Source organism: Gastrolobium bilobum, unplaced genomic scaffold (assembly GCF_033153095.1).
Source record: "Gastrolobium bilobum isolate Gb01-03AN ecotype WA unplaced genomic scaffold, APGP_CSIRO_Gbil_v1 utg2191, whole genome shotgun sequence".
NCBI classification, from domain to species: domain Eukaryota; kingdom Viridiplantae; phylum Streptophyta; class Magnoliopsida; order Fabales; family Fabaceae; genus Gastrolobium; species Gastrolobium bilobum.
In genome coordinates this window covers 105,639-113,438 of record NW_026896526.1, presented here as the reverse complement: position 1 = coordinate 113,438, position 7,800 = coordinate 105,639, and the positions used below count along the sequence as shown (strand labels likewise).

Below are 7,800 nucleotides of genomic sequence, written 5' to 3'. Positions count from 1 at the left end.
AACAGTTTGTTTACCTAGTTCTAGCATGCCTGGCTTCCTTACTGGTTCACTCTGTCTATTGGCCATTGGAGACATCTTTCAGCAGTTCCTTCAATGATTTCATACCTTGATTCAAGCATTCCTGTAAAAAAATATCCTCCTGCAGCAAAATCTAAATGAGATTGAGAAGTATAATCAAGTCCCTTATAGAAAGATTGTAATACTCCCCAACTCTCTACCCCATGGTTTGGACATTTTCCGATGATGTCCTTGTATCTCTCCCATGCTTCATAGAGATTTTCTCCATAAAACATCCTAAAGTTAGAGATTTCTGCTCTTACATCAGCTTGTCGAGACATAGGGAGAAACCTCTCTATGAACTTGTTAGAGAGTTCCTCCCATGAGTTTATTGAACCAGGGGTGAGAGTTTTCGTCCATATTTTTGCTTTTAAGCCCAAGGAGTGAGGGAACAACCTCATTCTCATACTCTCCTCTGTCACACCCTCAGCTTTGAAATTATCATAGATATCTTGAAATGTTGTGAGGTGTGTGTAAGGATCTTCTGCAGGGAGTCCGTTGAAGACCCCTGCTTCCCTAATCATGTGAAACATGATAGGTTTCAGTTCGAAATTGGGTGCTACATGAGAGAGGATTACTCCCCTGTCTGGTCTGTACCTGAAAGGAGCAGCCAAAGTTCTGAAATTTTGTTCAGGAGGAATATCTTCATTATTGGTATGATCAGCCATGTTTTCAAGAATTTCTTCCCTGAGATTTCTTCTTCTTCTATGAAGTGTACGTTCTGGTTCGGGATCAAAGAGAAACTCAGGTACTTCAATGGAGTGATCAGAGTTTGTTTCAAACTCTTCACTCATAAACCATAAACACAAGTTATATAAACATCAAGTTTAGTGACAATAAAATAAAAGTAAAGTCAAATATACAGTGTATGTACTAAAAATAGTAAATAAGAACATAATTTAGTGTTGCTATCCCCGGCAACGGCTCAAAAACTTGTTGGGTGGTTTGCTGAAGGTGGAAAACTATAAGTTCTGATATGGGACATTCCTCTGTTCTTATAGAACACAGATTCGTTCTCACTTCCAACCCAAGTGCGCAAGTGCACACATCAAGTAATATTGGGAGTATTAATGCCCAGATTATCGTTCCCATGAGGATAGAACTCTGAATATTGTCTTACACTGTTTTATAAAGAATGAAGATGAGAAGAAAAGTTAGTAAGTGAACTGTCTGGTTAAACGTTCCCTACTGTCTTGACAACGTTCCTCAGGAACAGTAGGTTCAATCTGATGGCAAACAATTACTCGCTGCGTTATGTATGTGGTCCTTCCTGTTTAACAGAAGGAACGGTTTCACTGCTCCACTCTTAAATAGTTATTTTCTCTGCTCATGACCTATAACTTTTTGGCTTTGTCCCAGTTTCTTATCTGCCAACTCTGATTCCTCAGCTTATGGACTAGATGGCTCACAAGTTTCCATATTTCTATGGCTCCCTTGACTCCAACAGGTTCTCAGTACAGAACCTTAAAATGGACGAAGTGGCCCTTTATTCCTAAGGTGACCAATAGTGTTTTTGCCATAACACTACTTTCCCCCAATGGCTAAGCTGTCTGAAATCCCTTCCTTATGGAAGTTCCTCTCTCAGTATGTGTTCAATTTCCATTGATACACAATGAATATAGCCCGCTTAGCCAAAGAAATACAAAAAGCTTCAGTCAAGAGTTTTGAAAATAGTTCTTTAAGAGTTTTGCAGTTTACCCATTCCACAGATAGTTCAGCTCATGGCTGATATTTTAAACAGAATTATTCCAAACTAAAATCCCATAGACCCGAGATTCAGTTTAGAGATAACGAATAGAATGAAGAGAAAAATACTTATATTAAATTAAAAGACAGTTTACACGGAAACAGAAAATGGAGAATGATGGTTTGATGCTCGTGAGGAGTCTTAAGGGTTGATACAGAGAAGAGAAAGGGGGTTGTCACTTAATTACAGTTACAACTTAAATAAAATAAAACTAAGCTACTATTACTACTAGGTGATCTCTTCCTTTAGGACTTTAATTCCTCCAGGATTCGATGATGTTTTTGTGTGTAGGATGTCCTATTTATAGGAAGAAAAGGAGTGGCAATCTTGTAAATCCTTTGGAGTTGGGTTCTTGCGTGAAAGGACGGGTCGGTGGCAGCAGAGTATAGAAGCTGTGCAAATTGCTGGATGGGACAGGATTTGTGGATGATTAACCATTTTTTGCAGTCCCCCCATGCCTTGCTTTCTTATTTGGCCAATGAGAACTCTTGATTCTCTGCTCTTCACGTTTCCTGGTGCTTAAGTGGTGCACCGCCTCTTCTTTTAGAAGACTTTATATCCACGTTTCCTGCAAAATGTTCAGAGGTATTAAATGAGTGGAGCAGGTGCATTAAATGTGTCTCAGTCCGTTCCCTTTTTAATATATTTTAAAGGAATACGTTACCATACGTTCCCCCACTGTGTTTTTGTCACAAATGTGTAAAACAAGTGATTTTCATGCTGAAGTTGCTCATCAGATGAGGGAACGTGTGGTATTTTGCCATCAAAATGGGCTTAGATGGGAACGAATTTACGTCCCATCAGTTGTCATTTATCCATTTTTTCTTGGCACTTTTGTATTCTTCTTATGCACTTTGGATTGTTTATAAGGATTTTGCATTTTGAGTATTAATTCATCTCGAACTATTCATGAGAGTTCTTTTAGAAATTATGAGGTTCCTCTTTTCTTTGGGAAACCCCTCTCATTCCCATTTAGGTTGAAAATCTTGGAAATTCTTCCCTTTTCTTTGCTGATTTTCTGGGTTGAGATGAGTGTCTCTGGATAAAGTTCTGGTAGGGTCCTGGCCGAGATGAAGATGATGCTACTAAAGAAAGGGAACTAATCCAGAAGCTGCCAAAAGGAGCTCGTGTTTGGCTTTGGGGCGAGGAATACACAGAGGAGGAGAAACGAGAACTGTTTCTTTGTGATCACCGAGGTAAAGGAAGTAATCGGAGATCAGGTTCTTTTAGACAAGGACGGGTTCGTATCCCTTCAACGAGTGAAAAACCAAGCACTTTGGAACGATCATCTCAGCTTGATAAAGTATCAGGTCGAGGTAGACTTTCTTCGGTCTCAACCTCGACCACAGGTTCTATGACCAGTTCTCACCCCATTTACATGTGATTGTAAAGAATCAATTCAACCCAAAACCTTAAGGTGTTAGTTGAGGGCCTTTTTAATGATTTATATTATTCTCTAACACACTCCCTCACACAAGAGCCCTTTGGGCTTGAAGTGTGGATATTGCACAGGTGGGGGCGGTGAGGATCGAACTCGTGACCTTATGGTCACCGAAGCTCTGATACCATGTTGAAATTCTGTGTAGAAGCCATAGATGCTTGAACAAATCTCAGTGTGAAAGAGAAAGAGAGAACTAGAGGAGAGCAAAATGAGAGAGAGAAAAAGATTCAGATCTGATTTCATAAAAGTGAAAAAGGTTACACATTGATGGGACACTTGTCCTATTTATAAAATAGGAAGGACAACTAAGCTAAAGTATGGGCCTTGTGGGTTCATTTAATACCCAATGGACTCATCAAAGATAACAGTAAGCAATTACACAACAAAGTCAATTCTATCTAATGTGGACACAAGTATAATAATAAAATGTACCACAGTAACTGAGTAAAATATACAAGGTAACTCAGTAACAACTAACTTAAGGTAATACATCTAATATAATATGGTAACAGCTCTCATTTTGAGGGCCTGAGCCATATCATCCATGCATATGTCAAGAAAATTTGATGGAGCCTAAAACCTCTTCTTCTCTCTTCAATCTTCAAGTTTCTGTCAAGTTTACAGAGAATAACTACCTTTTTTGGAATCAGATTATAGATCCAGTCATTACATCTCACGAGTTACACAAACTTCTTGTGAATCCGAAGATTCCACTGAAGTATGAGTCTGATGTAGATCGCGAAAATGATGTTCTGAGTTCCTCATATATGCAGTGGCTCACACAAGACCAGATGCTTCTTACTTGACTTCTTTCAATTATTTCTGAGCAAGTTGTTAATGATATACTGCCAGTGAAGCATTCTTTTGAGGCTTGGGACAATGTTCACAAGTTGTTTCATGGAACAATGAAATCTAAAGCAAGACAGTTAAGATCTGAATTCAAAACCATCAAGAAAGGCACAAAGTCAGTGAAGGAGTATCTTGCACAAATCAAAACTATCTGTGACTCTCTAAAGGCAATTGGAAAACCAGTTTCTGTAGAAGAACACACTAAACAAATCCTTGAAGGGCTTCCAGCAGATTATAACTCCTTTGTTATGCTGATTCATGGAAGAGAAAAGTCATATTTTGTAGCAGATCTTGGTGTTAAACTACTAGCTCATGAACAACTGTTGATGAAGAAAAATGAATCTCTACTATCAGAGACTATAGCTGTTAACCTAACATAGCAACTAGGAAGTGAAAAAGATGACACTCAGGTTCAGAATCAGAAGAACAGAGGTGAGCAAAGGAACTTATCCTCTAATTATGGTTAGAACCGTGGAAGAGGACGATTTGGAGGTCGTTTCAATAGAGGCAGAGGTCGTGGAAACAGATCCAATGTACACTGCCAATTATGCTATAAGTTTGGTCATGATGTTAACTCCTGCTGGCATCGCTATGATGAAAATTTTATTCCAACCTTGCCTCCACCACAAAATCCATCTGTCTCACACTTCTTTACACCTCAACCACAGGGCCAAAGGTCATACCAATATGTCAGATCATCAAATCCTCAGCCCCAAGCTCTAATTACAAGTCAGCAAGGTTTTCTTCCTGCTCCTAGTTCTGTTCCTATGATGGAATGGCTTCCAGACTCTGGAGCTTCAAGTCATGTAACTGGTGGAGCTTAAAACCTCATACAAAGTCATCAACTACCTGGTTCTGACCAGGTTTTTATAGGCAATGGTCAAGGTTTGCCAATAAAAGCCATTGGTTCTTCCTCCTTTTTTTCTCCTTTTGATTCTAACACTCAATTACATCTTAATAATCTGCTTTTGGTTCCTTCAATCACAAAAAATCTTATTAATGTTAGTAAGTTTGCAAAGGATAATGTTGTCTTTTTTGAGTTTCATCCTCACACTTGCCTTGTTAAATCTCAGGTTTCACATAAGGTTCTCCTATAAGGGACTGTTGGCTCAGATGGTCTATACTATTTTCCTTCTATTCAGAAGCTGTAATCTGGTTCATCAGTGGGAACTTCCTCCAATAATGTTTTTGAAGTATCCTCTATCTGTCATAATACTACTGTATCTACAAAAAATTCTGAATGTACAGAAAATTCTGAATGTCATATGTCTAATAGTCATTGTAAGTCAGTTGGTGACAATAGTCAGCCTTGTGTACTTTCACAATCTATATATTCTCTGTGGCACTGTCGCTTAGGACATCCACACTTCGAGTCACTCAAAAATGTACTGAAGTCTTGTAATGTTCATGTCAATAAAATGGTAGATGATTTCTGTTCATCATGTTGTGTTGCCAAGTCACATAGACTCCCTTCCATATCCTCTACAGTAGTATATAAAGATCCTTTTGAACTTGTGTATAGTGACTTATGGGGACCCTCACCTTTAAAATCAACATTGGGTTACTCTTATTACATATCATTTGTGGATGCTTACACAAGGTACACCTAGATTTACCTACTAAAACAGAAATATGAGGTTCTAGCAGTGTTCAAACAGTTTCATATAATGATCAAAAATCAATTTCAAAGACCTCTTAAAGCCGTACAAACAGATTAAGGGGGGAGAATACAGAACATTCACTCAATACTTGAATAATCAAGGCATTTCCCATCGCCTTACTTGTCCTCACACACACCATCAAAATGGTGTTGTTGAAAGAAAGAATAGACATATAGTGGAAATTAGTTTAACCCTATTGGCACATGCTTCACTCCCTATGCAATACTGGGACTATGCATTTATTTCTGCCACTTACCTTATAAATAGACTCCCATATTCATTCATTAATTTTGAAGTGCCCTACCATAAACTCTTCAACCAGAATCCAGATTACAAATTCCTGAGGATATTTGGCTGTGCTTGCTTTCCATTTCTTAGACCATACAATAGATATAAACTTGATTTTAGGTCCCAAGAGTGCATATTTCTGGGTTATTCCCTAAACCATAGAGGTTATTACTGTTTGAATCCTGAAGGGAGAGTGTACATTTCTAAAGATGTCTTGTTCAATGAATATAAGTTCCCTTATTCCATATGGTCCCAAAAACTACCATGTCTTGTTCCTCCCTCATCTATTCCATTGTCTATTTAAACTTCCTTTCTTCCTCAAGTGTTTTCCTCGAGTTCACCTTCCTTGGAGTCCAGTCTATCACCATAGACCAGCAACTGTCTTTCTTCTCCATCTAACACTGCACAACATACTCAATCATCCACTTCTACTCATTCACAAACTACACAACCTGTTATTCACTCACCTCCTGTCACTGATGAGTTATCCCCTGTCACTTTCCCATCTTCCACACCCTCTAATACTGACCAACAGTCCCCATCTTCCAGCTCTTCATCTTTTTCTCCTTCTTCTCAATTTGAATATGCTCCCTTTACTGACATCAGCACCTTATCTCCTCCTAGATCTATTATTACAAGATCTAAAACTGCAGCACGCAATCTGGCCCTTTTAACTCACATTGAGCCTTCCATAGTGAAACAAGCCTTACTCAGTCCACATTGGTTTAAGGCTATGCAAATGGAAGTTGATGCTTTGCAATCTAATAATACTTGGAAACTTGTTCCTTTACCTCTTGGCAGGACTGCTATAGGATGCAAATGGATCTTTAAAGTCAAAGAAAACCCAGATGGTAGCATAAATAAATACAAGGCCAGATTAGTTGCCAAAGGATTTCATCAAAGGGAGGGTTTTGATTATAATGAGACCTTCTCCCCTGTTGTGAAACCAATCACAATTCGAATTATTCTCACACTTACCCTCTCTTTTGGCTGGTCTTTGAGTAACCTAGATATTAATAATGCCTTTCTTAATGGGGGGACTTGGAGGAAGAAGTGTATATGCAATAGCCCCCGGGCTTTGTAAGTTAAAGATAGAAATCTGGTTTTTAGACTCACTAAATCACTATATGGGCTCAAACAAGCCCCTTGAGCTTGGTTTGATAAGCTCAAGCTATCACTGGTTTCTCTTGGATTTTAGTCCAGCTGATGTGATCCTTCCCTATTTGTTTTAAAGGCTGCATCAAGACTGATATATCTCTTGGTTTATGTAGATGACATTATTATCACTTGCAATGATCCTCAATTTATTCATTCTCTCATTACTCAACTGCATTCTAATTTTGCTCTAAAGGATTTGGACACTCTTGATTATTTTCTTGGAATTGAAGTTAAACAACAGTCCCCCACTACTCTCTTCCTCACACAATCCAAGTATATTCGTGATTTACTAACCAAGGAAGATATGCATGATGCTATGGCTATCTCTTCTCCCATGTCCTCAAGCTGCAAACTTACAAGGATTGGGTCCAATTATTTTGCTGATCCACACTTATATCGTTCCATAGTAGGAGCTCTTCCATATGCCACCATCACTCGCCCTGAAATTAGCTTTGCAGTAAACAAAGTCTACCAGTTCATGAGTCAGCCCTGGGAAGATCACTGGCAAGCTGTGAAACGTATCTTAAGATATCTCAAAGGGACCTGCACATATAGACTGCTTATTCAGGATACAAATTGTCAAGTTCCATTCTCTTTGA

At 38.7% G+C, this 7,800-nt stretch overlaps 1 non-coding gene across 1 annotated transcript; it reads left to right on the top strand.

Moving 5' to 3' along the window:
- The first annotated feature begins 216 nt into the window (after positions 1-216).
- Positions 217-323, top strand: LOC133300257 (small nucleolar RNA R71). The gene has a single exon (XR_009750048.1). It is a non-coding gene; the product is annotated as a small nucleolar RNA R71 (small nucleolar RNA).
- Positions 324-7,800: the final 7,477 nt, after the last annotated feature.